Raw genomic sequence first — 22,245 nt, forward strand, 5'->3', positions numbered from 1 at the left:
CGCTATCTTGGGTTCAAATGTCTTGCGGGAAAGCCTTTCCCCACCCGCGTAGGAGCAGCGGTCACGCTTCAGAGTATTAGTGCTGCTTTATTTATTCTTTTCGCTTTCTTTTCTCTCCATTTTTTATGAGAGTGTGAGAAAAATTCAATTTCTCTGGTCACACCTGGAAGCATTGATTATATGTTTACGTTTTGGGTAAGTAATGATAAAAAAACGTGCGTCAGCTCGTTGAACTAGTGATACATATTTCAATTGATAGTAGGCCACACATCAGCTTCGGCTTCTTTTGAGCTGTTTTTCTCATTTACACGAATAAAATTATTTTTCACTCTTAATCACTATCGAGAAAGTTAGAGATGGAATATTTTCATTGCGTTGGGCTCGTTCGTTAACTGTGCCAGCTAACCAACTAAAGCTTTGTAGTCTTCAACTGAATCGAGTTGGATAGCGATCGAGAGTGGCCGTGCGATGTCCGCGTTACGAGCGGCACTCCGATTACGTTCGTATTACAATCGCGGATCACGACAATTGATGTGAATCCTTGTTCAACAACCCTGCCGTGTCCAGCCTTCTTTTCACTTGAGGTTTTAAAGCGACATTCAATTCACGAACTCACAGCAACACCTTGCCGATTCGAATATAGTTTAAGTTTCCCTTTATCTTAGTCGTTTTAACCGCCAGAATAATTTGGACGTATGAAGCTGACACACGCTGACCAAGTCTGCATGTATAACGTATTCAATACTGCATTTGTGGTTAATAAAAATAGAACAAGTTTTGCGGTGCTGTGGAGAGAAAAAAAACAAAAACAAGAGCATGGGCGTCAGCAGAGAAGTGGAAAATGGGCACTTGCCCCCCTCAAGCCAAAACAGTACTTGCCCTCCCCCAAGGTAGACCAGTGCTCTTGCTCTCCCTAAATCGCTATGCAACAATGGTTTGCACCCACTAAGAGAAAATCTGGCTGACGACAATGGCCAAGCGTTTATTCCTTCCGACAGAACCGTAATCTTTCTATAGCATGTACGTTCAACCGGATCACAAAAACTGGCACACTATACTTCCTTTTGTCACGTTAGCATATAATACTGTCATACAGCGTACGACGAATTACAGCCACTTTTTTCTTGTTTATGGCCGTCTACCAACCTTTGTTCTGGGCACCATCATTTTGTCCACAATTTCCGTCCCATGTTCATCTCTTCCGGAAGAGTTCGCCGCTCACGTTGCCCGCTGCCGTGAAATCGCCCGCGCCAACACTGCTACCATTCAGGAGAAAAAAAAAAGTCTACATTGATGCAAAGCGTCGAGTTGTTCTGTTCCGCCCTGGCGACGAAGTGCTTTTGTGGACACCTGTTCGTGCACCTGGGCTCTGCGGAAAAATCCTTCCCCGATATCTTGGTCCATACACCATTCTGGAACGAACATCCGAAGTCAACTATCGCGTTTATCCTGTCAAGGCGGCTCCTGATCGTCGTCACCACCACACCGAGATCGTCCACGTCTCTCGACTCAAACCATATATTCCGCGTTCGAACCCTTTCTAACTTGCGAAGGGGGGAAAATAGTGTGAGCGCTGACTATGTACTTCATCTTCATCTGTATGACAATACCATTGTAGTGATCACTATCGTATGTCACGCGGGCCGGGGCTTCTTGGCTCGTGCACCTGGATTAAAGAGATAACCTGGTTACTGCCGTACCGGACGTGGTCTCATAAGTGGTTCAAGCAGGATTATAAATTAAGCAACGTGGAATAGGTAGGCTTGCTTTAGGAGCTCATGGTAATACACGAAATCAGGCAGTACAAGGTGATATGGGATGGACATCACTTGAGGGCAAGAAAGCTAGCAGGAAGATAAAATTTGAGAAGCGATTGAGAAAAATGCAGGCATCATTCGATGCAGATCCAGAATGATGCAGGCATCATTCGAGAACCAGATTCAGCGACTTGAGGCTGCGAAGTTCTCTGACTCGTAATTGACAGCTGTCTCCGAAGCACTTTTGCGGAAAAGAAAAAGTAAAGGTACTAGATCTGCCACGGGGGAACAAGGAACTGAAACCGTAAGACCTGCAGTGATTCCTTTGTGTTCGTAAGGTCTCCCACAACCTGAAAAAGGTAGCAGGCCGGTATGGAGTACATGTCGCCTTTTCCACGCCCATAAAATTGGCTCAGCTGTGCCCGAGAACTGCTCGGGGGGGCGGGGGGGGGGGGGGACGGAGGCGAGCCGCCAGGGATGCGGCAAGAAACATGGCACGATGTACGGGAAATATGCCAAAGACGTTGTTTATGAGATTCCCTTTTCTTGTGGCAACTCGTACATCGAGACTACCAGGCGCTGTATTAATGAACGGGTTAGGGAGCATGAATTACATTTAATGAAAGATGGCTTGACTTATTTGCCTATGCATTTTAAAGCCTGCGGATGTACAGAAGTGTACATTGTAAGTAAGTATGCAGGAGGAGGTCCCAAGGTAGTAAACCGCAGGCGGGACCTCCTATGTTATTACAATGAAAAAGCTAAAATATGAATATCGAAAGAGCAAGTCACGGAACATTTTGAACTTCTTTTTCTACAAACAAAGCAAGATATCAAAACCTAACAAAATCTAGCAGTTATACGTTTAATACAGACTTTTTCAATTTTCTCTTAAAAACATGAATGTGCATTAAGTCTTTCACATCATGTGAGAAAGAATTCCATAACGAAATTGATGAAAAAACAATGCTCATTTTTCCATAATTAGTGCGAACTTTAGGTAATAACAGGTTATGGGCGACTGCGAATCTAGTATTATTGGAATTATCCAACAAGGTAATAGGAAAGATGTCGATAGTGAGGGTACGGTGGAAAATTTTGAAAACCAAAACACACACATTGTAAACGTACATTTGGGAGATCGGTAATACGTCAAGCTGGCGAAAAATCTTATGTGATGGCGCTTGACGTGAAGCGAAAGTTATGAGTCGAATTGCTTGTTTTTGAAATACCTTTAACGGCCAAATGTGCACCGAATATGAATTACCCCAAGATGTAATGCAACAACTGAGATGACTGTGTATGAATGCATAATACAATGCCTTAAGAGTTTTGATGTTAAAACGTATTCATGTCTTGACCAATGCCCTGATACCGTACGAAATCTTTTTACAAACAGAATTGATATGTTGCTGAAATTTCAGATGTGTGTCCATTATAACTCCTAAAAATGACGTATGATCACTTAAAAGAATAACTACTGAGTTCACATTAAGGTAAGGAATAAATGATAGTTTTTGTTTGGTGAATAAAAAAGCATAAAACAGGTTTTGCAAGGATTAATCAACAATCTAATACAGTTGCACCTGTCAACAAGACAATTAAGGTCAGCTTGAAGTCTTGACACGAGAGTCGCTAAATCCAAGTGATGAGAAATGAGAGTCGTGTCATCAGCGTAAAGTAAACAAGAAGAATAATTAAGGCAACGTGGTAAATCATTTATGAATAATAAAAATATTAATGGACCCAAAATTGAACCTTGCGGAACACCTCTTGTAATGGGGTTGGGACTGGATGTAAAATTATCGACCGAAACCACCTGCAACCTATTAGGAAGAAAGCTCTGTAATAGCGTTAATGCGGGACCAGTTGTGCCATAGTACTCGAGTTTGCGAAATAGGTCCCCATGACCAGGCGATAACCAAGTTTCGGAGCGACAGATAGCCGAGAACTGATGATTAAGGGAAGCTAGTAAAGTGGTAATACTGTCATAATTTTTAGGGAGGCTACGAGCATTGAATTGAATAGAAGAAAAACCCCAGTCCTGCGAAGAAATGTTATTAAAGCCACCCGGAAGAAGATAAGGCATTATGTTTTTTTTTCAAGCTTACGTTATTTCACACCTATGAGTTGAACACATGTAGATCGACATCACTGACAATTCTGTGCACTACACTATCGAGAGTTTGTCTTGCCTTAATAACACAATTGTCAGTCCACAGAAAAGCCCGCTTCATTTGTTTCTTGACAGCAAGTCCTTTAGAAAACAGCCGCTTATTATCAGACGTCAGGTGCTCATTAACGTATATAGGCTTTTCCTGCGCTGCCGAAAAACCGAGCAAGTCTGTTTTAGGGCGGAACTTCCGAGCCTTCTTCAGAAACTCTGTGCGCATGTCGCGCGAGCAGAAGCGCACAATGATGTTTTTGTTATTTATGTCGCGCGTTGGTACTCTGTGTACAGTATCGATGTCCTCAGGTTTGATAGGACAACCGACATTTTTGCCGAGAAGCTCGACAATGTTTCTGCAGTTTTCGCCTTGCGTTGTTGGAACACCTCTTATTTCAAAATTATTGAGGCGAGAGTACTGTTCCAAATGTCTATTCTTTTGCAGCAGCATCTCATTATTTTCATTTAGGTGCTTATTGTCAGATTTGAGGCCGCTGTTTTCCGACTTTGCAGCCTCAAACTTACTGCTCATGAAATCCATGGCTTTTTTCATGTCATCGATCTCAGATTGCAGCTTGTTCACACTTTCAGGATGACACCCAGTCACTGATGATTTTACAGATTCCAACGTGTTATGAACGCTAGCTAATTTTCTTTTAATTGACACCTTAAAGTCTTCAATCTCTTTGGAAAGCGATGCAACGGTAGGAGCCATATTAAAACGAGCGATCAGAGCACTGCAGTCAGGGGGAAAATAAAATAGAATAAAACGTAAGAATGAGGCACTTGAATCACCTGTGTAGGAAATGTAGACGGATTAGATGACCGAAATACAGCAGTACGCAGGCTCTGATCGCTCGCTCAATTGGTGCTGCTGGATGGCCACGGGGCAGCTTAAATATCCTGAATACAGGCACAGCAGCGACACCAGTGGCGGAGACAGCAGATAGCAGTTGTTGATAGAATCCAGTTGCTTGCAACACACGTGTTGAAGTTGACGGATTGCCGGTTCACCAGGAGGGCGATATGTAATCGACCAGTAGATACAGCAGTGTGGCCTGTGTAGGAAAGGTAGACGGATTAGATGACCGAAATACAGCAGTCCGCAGGCTCTGATCGCTCGCTCAAATGATGCACCACGTGCATCATTTGTGCACCACGTTTAAAGTGCACCACGTTTCAACGAGGTTAAGATTCTTGGTAGAAGTAGGAATAAAACTGCGCGTGAGTTGATGGAAGCATATTACATTTAAAAAAGGGGAAAATTGTATCAGCGAACCGTCGGTAATATTGTACTTAGCGGAAGAGTGATTGTTCGATAGCTGGATAGCGTAAGGCTGTGTGAAGACTGCGCATGTCTGTATGTTGTCACTTAAGTCAGGATTTTCGCCTGGTCTACTTTAGTTGGAAGTGCCGCTTGTGCTTGTCGTTCAGTGTTTTTTTACTTCGTGTGTGTATTATTTGCGGCCAAATCATGTCAGTAAAGCGACACTTCTTAGTGTTGAGCTGGATACCAGCCTTAGCTAAATACGTGAGGACTTCGTCTAGCCGTTCTAGGTGCTGTGAGAAGCTGGACGAAAAGATGACAATGTCGTCCAGGTAGCAAAGGCAGGTCTTCCAATTTAATCCCCGCAGTACTGTGTCTATCATTATTTCAAATGTGGCTGGGGCGTTGCATATGCCAAAAGGCATCACATTGAATTCAAAGAGCCCATCTGGCGTAGCAAACGCAGTATTCTCTTTATCAGACTCGTGCATCGGAATCTATCAATAACCAGAGCGAAAGTCGAGACTTGAAAAGTACTGGGCACCTTGTAAAGTATCAGGAGCGTCGTCAATGCGAGGCAGTTGGTAGACATCCTTACGAGTAATTTTGTTGAGTGATCTATAATCAATGCAAAACCGTACCGAGCTATTCTTTTTTTTTACTAGTACGACAGGAGAAGACCATGCGCTTGTCGAAGGCCTGCGTTGCGCGCGAGCATGTCGTTGACTTGTTCTTCTATAAGCTTGCGTTCAGAAGTCGACACACGGTAAGGGCGGTGGCGAATGACACGGGATCCGTCGCTGTCGATACGATGAGCGGCTACTGTTGTTCGACCCAGACCATCGGAACAAACGTCAAAGCAAGTTTTGTGCTTCATTAATAACGCTAGTAAGCCATCAGTTTGCGTTGGGTTGAGATGTTCCCACAAAGTGGCCTTAAGGGCGGAAGATTGATCTTCAGCTGGCATACACTTTGAGAATGACGAAGCAGATGAACCAGTGACGACACAAACGGGGGCTTCTTCGGTAATGCTGGCAACAGTGGTCCCCCTTGGCAGAAGTAGTGGTTCTGGCGTCGTGTTGCAGGCGGTGATGCTTGCATGACCACGTGAGAACCGCACTAAACAAGATGCGATGGTTATCCCTCGAAAAATACAGCGCTGGCAAGGAACAACCACAACGCCGCCATCTAGAATGTCTCGTGACCTAATCGTAAGGACACGTTCTTGTCCGGGAGGCAGGAGGAAATCCGCAGCTTTGACAAGGTTGGGCGACAAAAGGTCGGCAGCAGAAGAAAACTCAGTGTCCGTAATACGAATGAGGGGCCGACCACACGAAATTACAGCTGACGCAGCTTACAAGAAGTCCCAGCCTAAGATTATCTGATGAACGCACGAAGACAGCACAGCCGATTGTACGTGATGAAGGATTTCATCGATGAGAACACGAGCAGTACACAATCCGGTCGGGCAAATTGGACGGTCGTTAGCGCCGCATTAGCCGATAATTCGAAGGAGCACACAGTGATGTCTAGTACGTTGCAGTAGTTATGCTTCCGTAGAAACGTCGGAGAACCATCATTTAATATAGTGCAACCATGGTCTTCGCATATTTTTACTATAGCAGATCCCCCTACATTGCAACGCTCACTACCCCACAATTCATGGTGCGCGTTAAAATCACCACATATAATTATGGGATCATGATCAGATCTACACACTGCAGCCAACTCTGCGTATGAAACAGCCGTTACTTGCGCCGTCACATGCGAAAATAAAGCACTGCTGTGACTGTTCATAAAACCAAGTTATAACGGCAACCTAACTTTCAGTGGTAGTCAGAACCCTTTTGGTCGTATCAGGTTACACACTGGTGTTCTGCTGCCTAAAAGAGCAGGTTTACTTACGGCCCACGCAAGAAAACGTATCTCTGTAAAGAAACGAGCTTTGATTACAGCCTATAACTGAACGATGGCAGTATAACGAAAAGTCTTCAATTGATGAAGTTTTAATGTTTGCTAAAGGTTCCCAACAAAGGAAACGATTGGTTCGATCAAAAAGAAACACATCACATAAAAATGAATAAATGAGAAAAATCAAATAGGTGAATAAATTAGGGAAATATGTAGCGAGTACAATACAGCATAATACAAAATGTGAACGCGTTTTTACGCGCATTTTGGTTCGGCAATGTAAAAAATTTGGCTGATCCCACGTACCTGGGAATCAACGTTATGCGAAGCATGCGGAGGGAAAGTGACCATGTTGCATTTTTTATTGAGCAACACTTCATGAAGTGACGATAAATACATGTAGAAATGTAGCACGCAAAGACATATGTCGAAAACTTGCAGAGGTTGATATAACCAGTTCTTTACACTTGCGCAACGATATCCAGTGAAACATGCGTATTAGCAACACCAGAAGCTGATATGAAGCGCTGATGCTCGCGAAGATGCTGGCTCTGGACACTTCTACAAAAATCAACTTCAGCGCATGTCATCTAACCACAATTCACGGTAAACTGACATGATGGCTGTATCAAAGGAGTACATATGTTATCTTTATAAAATTGTGTAGCCAACACTGCAACCGCTATTAACGTTTCGCGAAGATTAGCGTCTATTTGAAAATCAGTTCCGAGAATTGGCGTAGCTCTGTGGTAGAATGCTTGGGTTGTAATCCTGCTGGGAACCATAAACATATAATTCGCATCCGACCGAGAATCAACGCTGCCTATGTCAGGTTTTTGTTTAACACTGACATGTATTCTATGCATTTGTTGGATCGACGCTATCGATTCCGGGTATTGCTTAACGCTCGCGCGTTAAAATTGCCTATGTGTGTTCCCGTCGTTCGTGAGTAGATACTTGGTGTCGATCACCTGTGACCTATATCCGCATACCAGTGGCACATACCCGCCCGTGCGTATGGACCAATGTCAGGCCGAAAGTGTTTGACGCTGTACGCGACTGGATTGTGACATTTGTCAGACCATCGTACTCTCCCGTGCTAATTTTGGTTCACGCCAAGTTAAGGGGGTGACCAAGAGAGCACCCAAACTTGAGCGGCTAGATATATAGATTGATAGATGCGCTTAATGTCGCTGAAGTTCGCTAAGAAATGCGTCGCATTTGGTATTGGTAGATTCACGGGAATCTGGGTGCTTCGTTGACGTGGTGCACTATGAAGACCGATTTACGGTTGCGGCAATCTATGACGAAGGGATTACTATTTATTTGACGTTGGCATGCGCCAAAACTGCCAATTCAGCCGAGAAGGTTGCCTTGGCTCTCCTTGATCACCGTCATGCAAGAATATTTAGCGAATCTGGAGCTGCCATTCGTGTATTGAGTGTTGGAGTTGTGTGCAAAGAGGCTATGAACTTACACGGCGAGAAGTCACTTACAAACCGCACATGATTTCTGGCTCATATGCGAAACATTGATGGAGGGATTTTAAATGTCAATAAATTAGCCGATTCCGAGCCACAAGGGTTAGCTGTCCGCAGTCATGGAGGACCTTTGGGTCAGCCTAGAGATTTCAAATACAGGGATTCGACAACTACATGCAATAAAATTACCCAGCATTTCGCTACAGATACCAGAAACTTTCTACCTCCACATATAAAGCGAAATAGGGCGCAGGCTCTGACATTGCAGTTACTCCAAAGGGAAACGTACCTTAACCCTGCGTTATTCCAGAAGCTTTCTACTGAAGCTTATTTACCTAACTCTGGTACTAAATGAGGCGGTTTAGCCAAATTCCATCACATGCTCCCGGAGTGCCCTTCGGTACGCGGTACCGGTACAGCATCGTCCAGCAAGTGAAAGTCCAGTCTGCTGAGTACGGGCATCTCATCACAACTTTGGGCTGTTCAGAGGGCTAGCGATGTTGTGGTAGGCCTCGGCTCTACACTACTCCCTCATGGAAGTGATCATCCGTTTGCTAGGGCACACGCCTTCGAATTTTCAGGATAAACTTCTCCCAAACCCAACCATTCTACATTCGTGAACTAGCTGAACACGTACGATCTGCCACATGGCCTGAAACAGTTTCATGGAGGTTAGCGCCATGACACTTTAGGTTCTGTTGTCGAGTTGTTCTCTTGCCTAGATCAGTGCCAAAGTTTACAAAAGGAAATGCTCTGCTTTCGCAGCTTGTGTGCTTGCTTGTTTCTCTGTTCTGGCCCTTCGTGGTTAATTTAAGAACAATTAGGGACTACGCTGGGTAAAAGAAAAATTGATTACTTTGTTTTTGAGAGGCTATGATAATTTGGGACCTAGAAAAAAGGAAAGAAATAAAATAAACAATAGAATTTTTAATGACAGGTACTTAACGTTATGCATAATATTTTGTAGGTTAATTCATTTCTGTGTAACAATCAAATGCTAAATTTAAGCTTGCTTCATCAACTTTCTTCTCACCTGGATCATGAACGAATGGTACGAAACAAAATGCAGTAAAACACACAGTTGCCGGGGATTACACATAGCCTATATTGCCGAAGTCACAACCACCCGATTGGCGACGACCTGAGTGAAGCGGAAGACCAAGGAATGCACGGACACAACTAAGACAGCTTGGTCGACGCTGCCGAAGCACAAGCGATATGAAGATCCACAATACACATCTGCCACCAAAGACACAATATCTTTGATAAACTAGTTTACTGAAGAAGAAGACTTTACCATGTACATCACTATGTGATATTTACTGACCTACATCTTCACAGTATTAGATAGGCTCGCAGTCTTACCTTTAATTTATTCAAGCTTTCTCAGATGACCCGATGCTGCTTTCGGTTACATTTATACATTCAGATATATGAAGCTACGTCAAGGTATTGCAGCTAGATACAAGTGGGCATGACGCTACATGAATGTGCATTCAGTAGCAGAATGAAACAAACAATGCAGAACCACGCGAATACTTCCGCTTGTGTACCTTTCCACGGTCAGCGGCACAATCGGTCAGCGACGGTCAGCAGCACAAGTGAAAAAAATTGGCAGTGAATGATGGACAGTGCGTTCTTGCTTACGTCCGTCCATGCATCCATCTGTGTGATGGTCCATGCGTCCATACGCCCGTCCGTGCGTGCAGGTGTTCGTGAGTCCGTCCCTGCGTTCGTCCATGCATCCGCCCCTACGTCCGTTCATGCGTCCATCCATGCATCTGTCTGTGCGTCCGTTCATCCATCTATTCAACACTCCAAGTACCACCATCTCGCATCTTTTCATCATATATTCCCCATATAGAAGCACCGCCATCCAGCGGACATTCCAAGGGCTGAACGAGAGGAGGCACACGCACACTTTCTTACAGCTTGCGCTTCGGGTCTACATCCCACCTTTAACCACCGCGAGTTTATTATATGTACTAGTGTATTCATGGCACTGCGGTCGAACGCTCGCTAAACCTTTCTAAAACCTAGGAGGTTACGCCCAGCGAGTATAACGTAGAAACCTTTTCCTGTCAGATATTGCTCAATGTACATGCCAATGGCTGCTAATGGAAAATGAGAGACAGGAGAATTCGGCTTTTACTTTCTAACGGCTTGCACTTCGTATCTGCTTCCCACCTTTAACCACCTTGAGTTCATTCATGGTATATACTAGTTCATTGTATTCATGGCAATGCGGCTCAACGCTCGCTAAACCTTTTTCAAACTAAGGAGGTTACACCCAGCGAGTATAACGTAGCAACCCTTTCTTGTCAGATTGTGCTCAATGTACATGCCAATGGCTGCTAAAGGGGATCACAGTGAGCTTGTTAACTAAAAGCCGAAGGCTCTTATCTCTCATTCCCAATAAAAAGCCATTGGAATGTACATTTAGCACTATTTTTTCTTGTTTAACAACGCACAAAACAACTCTCTAACCAGCACCACCTTGGAGGTCAAAGTGTTATACCTTTTACATTCTACAACGGCAACGAGGGATGAACGGGTGCCGTTATAAGAAGCTTTGACCTTAAAACGTCGCAGCGCTGCTTTTCGCAGACCCTTGTGGCGTTGTGGCAAGGGTCGATGGCACCCTTAATTATCGGATGCCACTGAGTAATCGATCCATGTGGCTCTTTCGCTGAGCTGGAAATAACAGCCGGTGTAACTGGCTGACCACGAGGAAGCAGGAGGATGCCAACTTACGAAGAAAAGTATGTTTATTGAGCGGGTACATTGTCCTTCAATTCGCTCGTAACATATTTTTTCACGCTTTCTGCTGTTTCCTATGACTGAAATATTCTAGAAAGTGTGCGATTGACCGAGATAGAGATCTATCTATCTGATTGGAATCAAGCGTAATTCAGGGTGCCCGTTCCGCTTTTTAATGTTACCATTCATTCCGCGGAACCACTGTAAACAATCGGCACCATTAAGGGTGATTTGCCTTGTTCTTCACAAACAACCTACAATAAACATTAGTGGTTGACGTGGCACTTAGTGCACACTTAGTGGTACATACTGGTTCATAATGAAATCGGTACGATTGAGACCAATTTTATAAATTAGCCTTTTTAACAAAACAGATACTTGTTTTCCCAATTAGGGCATGAAAAAAATATCCGTTTGGCGCGTAACTGAAAATTTAAAAAAAGCAATTTTAGCACGAACGCTTGCCGATCGCGTTTGAGCGATGGAAACCCATTTTGCGCTTGCCTTGCAGATGGTTATGTAATTAAGAGGGAATAAAACTAGTGGACATGCTTATGCTATGAGAAGAACAGAAAGGCTGGGAACATACTAGGGGCGTTATTTATGTTCATTTCGTGTGTATAGTTATTATTCAGGTGATATCCAATTGTGCAGACTGTATGTGAAAAAATTTGGCATTACCCAGGAAATTAAGTTCTAATCAGTCCACCTTCACAGTACATATCAGCGCACTTTAGAACATACTGGAAATGAAAATTCAGAACCACCCCTCGAAGCAGAAAAAATGCTGAGTTTATTTTTTGCAGGTCACGTGCCCCCTTAACCTCCGACACGGACTGTTCTTGTCAGCGTGTAGGGAAATTTTTCGTGAATATTTTTGGGAAATTCGCGTAGTCCACCATGAACTGTTGAATAAAGACCAGTCTACAAAAAATACAAGGTTGGTCACAATGTATTGTAAATGGCCTCTTGATTCTATCACTTTCAAATAGAATGAGACATTTGCAGACAACCTGAAGAGAAATCCCAACACATCAGATAGACTTCTGCACTGATATTCAGGTAGTAACGCAGGAAGGTAACTGCAACGTAACTGTTAATGGTATGAAAAACAGACCAATTTGATTACCCAGTATCAAGTACGATTCTGTTCATCCAGTTTGGTGTGTACATCTTAAGTGCTTATTTATTTACTCAAATACCCCAAAGGCCCAGAAGGCAATACATAAGGGATGACAATGAGTGAGCTGAAATATAGACAGAATAAACACTAAGCATTATAGCGAAAATACATGAACAAGACTAAGCAAGAAAACAAGGTTGACAATACCAAGTGAAAATCAATCATAACAAAAAAAGCAAGCCCAATTGAAGCACTTGAAAACAAATAATTATTATTCTCGTTACAGGGGGAGGCGGCTCCTGATAATCATTAGCTTAGAAATTTAGCAATGACTCTACGTTAACAAAAATGAGTCATTATTGAGGATCTGCGTGATGTTACTGCAAAGAACGTCCCTTGCAAGAATGGAGAAGGGAAGCGGAGTTTTTTGCTTATTGCAGGCACTATGCCTATCTATTAATCCATCCATCCATCCATCCGTCCGTCTGTCCGTCCATCCATCCATCCATCCATCCATCCATCCATCCATCCATCCATCCATCCATCCATCCATCCATCCATCCATCAATCCATCCATCCATTCAATCATCCATCCATCCATCCATCCATCCATCCATCCATCCATCCATCCATCCATCCATCTATCTATCTGTCCATCCATCCATCCATCCATCCATCCATCCATCCATCCATCCATCCATCCATCCATCCATCCATCCATCCATCCATCCATCCATCCATCCATCCATCCATCTATCTATCTATCTATCTATCTATCTATCTATCTATCTATCTATCTATCTATCTATCTATCTATCTATCTATCTATCTATTGTCACGTTACTCTCGACAAACTTGATAAAAATGGGCTCGTTTAGTCGACTACTCAAGCAGCAGCTCAGAGAGATCGTCTTTGTCTTCTTTCACTCTTCGATCTCACCCAAGAAAACCATGTGGCAATAGTCCCCCCCTTTGAAAGCATCGACTCGATGCTCGTAAATAAAAAAAAATGAAGGTATACACACGCAGATATATAGAACCAAAGAGGGAGAGTGCCACTACTCGCAGCGCAAACGAGGAAGTTTCGCCAACGCTTCCGCCAAGGGCAAAAAGAAAAGGCATAAAAACACAGGAGAACACAAACAGCAGCAGCAACGCAATGTCACGGCATGTCGTAGCACGTGAAACCACAAGGGCTACTGTGTGAAGTAGGGCTTCAGCCGAACGACATGCACGGTTTCGGGCCGAAGCTGTCGACGAGAAGACGCTGCGCCGTCCGGAAATACCTCGTAGGTAAGATCTGTGATTCGTCCAAGAACCGTGTACGGTCCAAAATAACGGCTTAGGAGTTTTTCGGATAAGCCTGGGCGCCGGACAGTGATCCACACCCACATTCGGTCCCCAGGGTGGTAGGTGACATTTCGATGGCGGAGGTTGTAACGTCGTATGTCTGCATCTTGTTGGTGACTGGTGTTTATGCGAGCTAGCTGACGAGCTTCTTCGGCGTATTGAGTGTATTGCTCAGCATCTTGAGCAAGTTCATTGCTTTGGTCGCATGGAAGCATAGCATCGAGCATGGTTCGCACGTTGCGTCCGTAAACAAGTAGGAAAGGCGGAAATCGCGTTGTTTCTTGCGTTGCCGTATTATAAGCAAACGTGATGTATGGAAGAATCTCGTCCCAGGTTTTATGTTGTACGTCCACGTACATTGACAGCATGTCCGCTATGGTCTTGTTAAGCCTCTCTGTCAGTCCATTGGATTGCGGATGATAAGCCGTTGTTTTTTGATGACTTGTGCAGCTCAGTTTAAAAATGTCCTCCATCATTCGTGCTGTAAACGACGTCCTTCTGTCCGTAATCACGCATGACGGGGCACCATGCCGTAGGACGATTTGGTGCACGAAGAACTGCGCGACTTCAGAGGCCGTGCCACGGGGTAACGCTTTTGTTTCAGCATAACGCGTAAGATAATCTGTCGCAACTATAATCCATTTGTTCCCAGAGGACGACAAAGGAAAGGGTCCGAGAAGGTCCATTCCCACGAGGTAAAATGGTGTCCGTGGTGGTGCGATGGGCTGGAGCAGGCCCGCGGGTCTCACAGGCGGAGTCTTGTGGCACTGGCACTCACGGCAGCCTTTCACATATCGATGTACACTAGTTGATAGTCGCGGCCAGTAATACTGTTGGCGTACTCGGGCGAGAGTTCGCGAATAGCCCAAATGTCCTGACGTGGGCTCGTCGTGGCACGCAAGGAGGATTTCATCACGCATGTCGGTAGGAACAACGAGTAGGAAGGCTTTGTCGCTACCACGGGCGTTTTTCTTGTAAAGAATGCCTCTTCTTAGACAAAAAGAGGACAGTTCGCGAGCAATGTGTTGAGGGACCTGAGAGTTGCGGCCTTCCAGGGAATCAATGACTGGGCGTAATTCATCGTCTGCCCGCTGCTTTGACATAAATTCGGAGTCACTAACTGCTCCGAGAAAGGCATCTTCATCTTCGGAGCCCCTGACAGCGTTCCCCACAGGTGCTCGAGAAAGCGCGTCGGCGTCTCCGTGTTTGCGCCCTGACCTGTACACAATCGTAATATCAAACTCCTGCAAACGCAAACTCCACCGTGCGAGACGGCCGGATGGATCTCTGAGATTTGCCAGCCAGCAGAGCGAGTGGTGGTCAGTCACCACTTTGAAAGGACGACCGTAGAGGTAAGGCCGAAATTTGGTCGTCGCCCACACGACTGCGAGGCATTCTTTTTCTGACGTAGAATGGTTGGTCTCAGCTCGAGAAAGAGTACGACTGGCGTAAGCTATCACATGCTCAACGCCGCCGTGTCGTTGTACAAGGACAGCGCCAAGTCCGACGTTGCTGGCACCTGTATGAATTTCTGTAGCAGCGTCCTCATCAAAATGGGCAAGAACAGGGGCTGTTTGCATTCTCTGTCGTAACTCTGTGAACGCTGTATCTTGTTCTGCGCCCCAAGTAAAGGGTACGTCATCTCGAGTGAGTCGCGTAAGAAGTTCAGCTATCTTAGAGAAGTTGGCAATAAATCGGCGATAATACGCGCATAAGCCGAGGAAACGGCGTACTGCTCCTTTATCTGATGGGACAGGGAAGGCGGTGACAGCAGCAGTTTTGTCTGGATCAGGTCGCACTCCATCTTCACTAATGACATGTCCCAGAAATTTCAGCTCTTCATAGCCGAAATGGCATTTTTGGGGTTTCAGCGTCAGTTCAGCTGTGCGAATGGCTTCCAGAACCTTTCTCAGACGCTTCAGATGTTCTTCGAAGCTCTCGGAAAAGATGACCACATCATCGAGGTAGACAAGGCAGCTTTGCCACTTCAAGCCAGCGAGAACTGTGTCCATCATCCTCTGAAAAGTGGCTGGTGCAGAACAGAAGCCGAAGGGAAGAACTCGGAATTCGTAAAGTCCGTCTGGAGTCACAAACGCGGTTTTTTCTCGGTCTCGTTCATCAACTTCAATTTGCCAATAGCCACTCTTTAGATCAATGGACGAAAAATACTTCGCACGTCGTAACCTGTCGAAGGAGTCGTCGACCCGTGGAAGCGGGTAGACGTCCTTTTTTGTGGCGCTATTAAGCTTCCTGTAGTCAATACAGAATCGCAGCGTTCCGTCTTTTTTCTTTACTAGAACGACTGGCGAGGACCAAGCGCTGCTGGATGGTTGAATAATCCCGTCATCGAGCATCTCTTTTACTTGTGTCTGAATAGCCTCGCGTTCTTTGGCAGAAACGCGATAAGGCTGCTGCCGGATGGGGCGGACGTCATCGTCGGTAATAATTCGATGCTTCGTGAGGTGTGTTTGACGGACTTTAGAAGAAGAGGCGAAGCAAGATCTAAACTCCCTTAAAAGGTCGTGAAGTGCAGCCTTTCTCTCGTCTGACAGCGTCGAATTAATGTCGATGTGGTCTAGAAATTCCTCATCCTCATGCGTTTCCTCGGACGCGAAGCACTCTGTGACGTCGGCAACAGGTTCTCCATAAGCTAGGGTGGTTCCACGGAAAAGATGCCGGTGCTCGTAATTGAAGTTCGTAGCTAGTATCGTTGACTGTCCGTGACGGACGCGCACAACACTTTGGGCGGCGCATACACCTTGGAGCAGCAGAAGTGATAAGTTACTTTCAGCCACCACGTCGCCGTCTTGGAAGTCTTCACAAGTGACTTCGATGGAAACAGTTGCTCGAGGTGGCAGCGTCACACTGTCGTCAGCAACACGCAGCGCAAGTCTACGGCAGTTATCAGCGTCTCGATCTGTTGCGCCTTGAGTCGAAAAGGTCACGATGCGCTCACGGAGATTTATGATGGCACCGTATTCCCGAAGGAAGTCCATGCCAATAATCAGCTGACGCGAACAGTCGGGAAGAACGAGGCAGCTGAGCACAAACGTTGACGCACGAATTTTCACTCTTGCGGTACAGCGACCCAGCGGTGTTACAACGTGTCCACCAGCTGTTCGAATTCGCGTTCCATTCCACGGCGTGATCACTTTCCTGAGATCTTTCGCTAGCCTCCCGCTGATGATCGAATAGTCTGCACCAGTGTCTACCAATGCACTGACCTGAAGACCGCCAACCAGCACAGGTATGTCGAGTGACACGGGGTCACTAGGTTCAGATGCGGATGTCGGTGTTTCTTTGGCACTGCGATTATTCTCTGACGAAATGCCTTCGGCGTTGCGTGCAAGCATCGATGGGAGGTCTTCCGCACTTTGAGTCCCAGCGACCTTGCCCCCGAAGGCCGCTGCCTTCAGTTTTCCCGACGAGGGCTCGGGGAGCGTTCCCGTGCCGTCACCCCGAAACGTGGCCCAGTGGCTGCGAGTCTCCTCGGAGATGGTGACCGCGATTGCCGTCGTGTAAAGAGTGCACGCTGTTGCGCGAGATACTCTTCGATATCCCTTGGCCTTTGACCAATTCGGGGACGAGGGGAATTCACGGAAAATCCACGCAGTCCAAGTTGCCGGTATGGGCATTCGCGGTAAATGTGACCAGCCTCACCGCAATGATAGCAGAGGGGTCGTCTGTCTGGCGTACGCCAGAGATCGGACTTGCGCGTCGGTGTACGGCGACTATCGATGTCTAAATCAGCGCGCGCTGACTGAATCGCGACTGACGGCATCATTGTCTGGATCGGGACGTATGGCATTGTCTGGATCGGAACGTGCGGCACTGTCTGGATCGGGACGTGCGGGACTGGCTGGATCGGGACTCCTTGACCCGAAAAAGGAGTGGCAGATCGCAGGGCTTCCGCGTACGTACGACGGCGACTGTCAGTAGACACAGGAGCCGTTTCCGGATCAACCGACGTGGGCGGAAAACGATGGGCGTGCAGCACCTGCTAAACCTCGTCGCGGATGACACTGGTGATAGAACCAACATCGATTTGCCTTGTCCCGTACATCTTTTTCATTTCTTCCCGGACGACAGATCAAATGATCTCGCGAATCCATTCGGGGCTCTTGCTCCCAGGGGTGGCGAAAATTTCGGGAGTTGAGGCAGCATTCACTTGACGGTCAAACTGGGCAGACCGTTGGTGCAGTACTCGCTCCATCGTTGCTACTTCAGTAAGGAACTCAGCAACACTTTTGGGGGGACTACGCACCAAACCAGCAAAAAGTTGATCCTTCACACCACGCATGAGGTGGCACAACTTTTTTTCTTCGGCCATAGCAGGTTCCGCTCGCTTAAAAAGCCGTGTCATGTCCTCGACGTACATCGAGACGGTCTCGTTGGGCATCTGGATGCGTGAGTGTAGTGCATGCTCCGCCCGTTCGCGGTGGTCGCGACTCCTGTAGGTCTCCAGGAGGCGACGCTGGAACTCGCGCCAAGATGTCAGAACATCATCCCTGTTCAAAAACCACGTCTTGGCACCGTCTTTTAGGCAAGTGTACACGTTCCGGAGCTTCGCGGCATCGTCCCAGTAATTGATCGCTGCGACACGTTCGAACTCACTCAGCCAGTCGTCAACATCTTCATGCTGCTCTCCGTGAAAGGGGCTAGGCATGACCGGGTTCTGGACGGTGCAGTAGATTGGCGTGGAAGGTGTCGGAGCTTGCATGGGATCTTGTGTCGAAGTCATAGTCGCTGCGTCAGTGGTTGGTGTCTCAGGCGGTAGGCCTCGTCGGCGGCGGCTTACTCAAGAACAGGAGTGTCCACGGGTGCAGGGCTTGTGTTCCGGTTTCTGGACGGGGTCTTGGGCATCGGGTGGAATGGGAGACGTTGTACCCAGCAACTCCACCAGTCTTGTCACGTTACTCTCGACAAACTTGATAAAAATGGGCTCGTTTAGTCGACTACTCAAGCAGCGGCTCAGAGAGATCGTCTTTGTCTTCTTTCACTCTTCGATCTCACCCAAGAAAACCATGTGGCACTATCTATCTATCTATCTATCTATCTATCTATCTATCTATCTATCTATCTATCTATCTATCTATCTATCTATCTATCTATCTATCTATCTACCTGTCTGCGTGCCTGCCTGCCTGCCAGCCTGCCTTGCTGGCTACGTCTAGGTGTTCTCGTGATCACCTTAGAATAAAGCTAAATTATTATAAGAGGGTAAGATGGCATGAAAAATATAACTCGCTCGTCATGGCAATAGTAAAGTCACAATCCCACCTTGTGTGTCGTCAAGGTATCTCCGGCAGACATGTGGCACATACCGTGGTCGCGTATGCGCCGCAGGGAATTGACAGCTTATAACTATCCAAACATGGCGAGAAGAGACTCGGGTAATGTGTGAAAGTTAACAAAAAATCACAGCATGTTCACGAAAAGAGTGATGGCGAGTGAGTCAAGCTTTGGAAGACCATTAATCTCTTTGAAGAAGTGAATCAGTTTTAAAAATTGGCAGATCCCACGTACAGTGGGAATCGATGATATGCAAAGCGTGAATGAGAAATGTTAATATGTCACTTTAAAATGAGCACAACGTTACAAGGTAGAGATAAATGATGCCGTGCATGACTTCCGTGTCATGATTATCATATTTGGATGTGTCGTTTACCTTCGTCATCTATTCACGTCACGTGATACCCAATTCAGTATATGTGGTGCTAGCGAAATGGCCGCGAGCACACTATGAGCGTGATATGTTGTCATGTTCCTACATGAGACGAGTGTGACGATTATCTTGTTTGCACCATTCTTATAGTTTGTCATCCATTGGCATGACGTAACACTGAATTTGGTATATGTGGAGCTAGCGAAATGGCCATCAGCGCATCATGAAGGACCCTTTATACTCCACTGTAGCGATAACGCGCGCGCACGCTGGGCACAGCGACGCTACGTTAGCAAAACGCGAGCACTTCAAGTCTGACGGCAGGCGCGACCAGCGTCAGTCGGCGCGGCCCGATTGCCTGACGGCGTGGCCCGAAATGCAGCATGGCGCGAAATGCGACATGTTGCATTTCGTGCCGATGCCATAGAGTAGCATTACACTATGCCGATGCGTTACCCAGACAACACTGCGTCTTCCTCTTTTCGTGACGGAGGAACGTCTTACGTGCTGAAATGCGCATGTGTCAAAGCAACGCAGCCCGGCGCGTGCCTGCGAGTGGCAGGACCGGCACCTGGTGTGGCGACGTCTGCGTGACGCGACGAAATGAACGCCGGTGAGCACGCGCACCACGTCACGTCGAAATGTATTGACGCTTTGACGGTGGCATGTATACTTACATATATGTAGCGCCATTTTATGATAAATCGCTCTATAAAAAATTGCAACAAGATCACCTTCCCTCCGCGCGCTTCGCATAACATCAATTCTCAGGTACGTGGGATCTGCCGAATTTTCATTTGCCGATTTGGAAACTGTCAAAAGAAGTGAACATGAATTTTTCACCTAGCATAGGTCATAGTACATGGATGCTTCGTAATGGTCAGTGTTCGACTTCAACGCGGGCTCGTGTACCGACAGCGGCAATATGGCATCAGCGACGTCTTAGTTACGATGAGTAGGCCAGAATGGCAGCATGAAGAAGTACACCCAGTCATGTCGAAGAAGCAACAAAGTATCGTAGATTTATTTTGAGGTTCTCAGAGAAAAACAGTTCCCGGTACAATCTCCTTCTTTTTGGTTGCATGTCAGCACGGCCATGATTGGCTGTTGCGTCGCGTTGCCCATTTCTTTGCGTTGTTGTTAAAACCTCCACAAAGAGTCGCAGAACACAGCCGTGCTCTAAAGTTTCAACAATTATGCCTGTTGTGCAGCAGGAAGCTGACAGCTATTGAGAATCCCCCTTTTCCTTTTCCTGTGCTGCCCTTTTTCATTTTGGTTAGTGTTTTGGTACAGGCTCAAAGAACCGGTATTGCTATAGTACAAGAGCCTTCGAGATCAGGAGGCATGTTGTGACATCGCCCTAGGAAAAAGGCGCGTGCACCACGACATAGTGAGAAACGCGGATTGTGGCCTCACAAGCACCAACGCGAACGAAAATTCAGAGAGGAAGATAAGAACGGAAATGTAAAAAGGTTAACCATATTGGCATGCTGATGAGTTTCTACCGTGTTCGAAATGAGAGAATGCAGAAAGGAGGATATGAGAAAATGCTAGAGTAGTGAGGGTGTACGAAACGTAGAAAAGAATAGGAGATAATGGTGTGCTAAGGAACTGTAAAGAAAGTCCCCCTATTTGTACATGATAGAGTATCAATAAAAGCAGAATACCGCTAGTCGCCACTTTATAAGTGCTGCAAATACGGAGTCAATCTAGTAGGAAACAGAACGCACAAATACGGCCTTCTATAGCAGTTCAGACGTTGTGCATAATATACACCCTGCAAAGAAAAAATCACTGCATTTCAAGCTGCTTGAACATAATTATGGGGCGAAGCTTTCGGAGGTGATTATTGTGAATAATGTTGAAATAGTACTGAGACTGATTGTGGTTGTGATACTTATATATTTTTATTCGAAGAGATAGTGCTGACACCGATTGTGATATAGCGGTGATTCCTCTTTATTGCTGATATGAGTTTCCGAGTTCTGGGTTACGTTTTGACTTCATAATCATAGCTTCATTAGCTATCGTCTCTGGTGTAGAATTTTCTTGTAGGTATTGCCGCCTTGCATCCACTTCAAGTTGTCTCAACTGCGCGTCAGCTTGGCATTCTTCCCGCTTAGCTTTTGCTTCTTCAGCCCTAGTCTGTGGTGTAGAACTTTGTTGTCGCCGTCACCACTTTTCATCCGTCCTTCTCTTTTGTCTCCGCGGTAGCTTGCCATCGACGGCGACGCTGATACTCAGCACGTCGCGCTTTCCTGCGTTCGTCTTCGTCCACACGAAATAAGAAAATGTGTGGTATGGAACGTGGTTATATATATATATATATATATATATATATATATATGGCGTTGACAGCAGCGCCATCACATTTACAATTAACCACAGCGCCTTCTGATACTTATAGGTTGAAGGTTATATGGTGTTACGGATCGACGGGAGACGGCGGAAATCGTGAAGTCTTAAGGAGCTTCGCCTCTAATAAAACAATGCGCATTTGCTAGAGTGCTACAACAATATTCACACGTCAGCCTCTCTGTGTTTGACCAAGTGGTGTTGGAGGCCCACAGCACCAATGAATACGTGAGAAGGCAACGCGGAATGCCCCCTTATTCACCTATATCAAAATGAGCAGGTAATGACTATGGATGGTTGTTTCGATACAGGGGAGGGCCCGGTTCGCGAGCAGCGGCCACGGCCCCTTTGCACAATGACCTCTCCAGTGTTCGAGGATATCCAGTTATTTACAATGGGTGATATGCCG

The sequence above is a fragment of the Rhipicephalus microplus genome, unplaced genomic scaffold, assembly GCF_043290135.1.
Source record: "Rhipicephalus microplus isolate Deutch F79 unplaced genomic scaffold, USDA_Rmic scaffold_22, whole genome shotgun sequence".
Classification (NCBI taxonomy): Eukaryota; Metazoa; Arthropoda; class Arachnida; order Ixodida; family Ixodidae; genus Rhipicephalus; species Rhipicephalus microplus.